Genomic DNA, 204 nt, shown 5'->3' with positions numbered 1-204 from the left:
AAGAACGTAGCGAAATGCGATACTTGGTGTGAATTGCAGAATCCCGCGAATCATCGAGTCTTTGAACGCAAGTTGCGCCCGAAGCCATTCGGCCGAGGGCACGTTTGCCTGGGTGTCACGCATCGTTGCCCCAACCCCAAACACTTCTTATGATGTGTGGGGTGCGGGGAAGACATTGGCCTCCCGTGTGCTTCTGCTCGCGGT

At 55.9% G+C, this 204-nt stretch overlaps 1 pseudogene; it reads left to right on the top strand.

The window, feature by feature from the left end:
• Nucleotides 1-118, top strand: LOC118345209 (annotated as a pseudogene; the record flags this gene model as incomplete).
• Between the last annotated feature and the right edge of the window lie 86 nt (nt 119-204).

Source organism: Juglans regia, unplaced genomic scaffold (assembly GCF_001411555.2).
Source record: "Juglans regia cultivar Chandler unplaced genomic scaffold, Walnut 2.0 Scaffold_17159, whole genome shotgun sequence".
NCBI classification, from domain to species: domain Eukaryota; kingdom Viridiplantae; phylum Streptophyta; class Magnoliopsida; order Fagales; family Juglandaceae; genus Juglans; species Juglans regia.
This window is presented reverse-complemented; position numbering and strand designations above follow the sequence as displayed.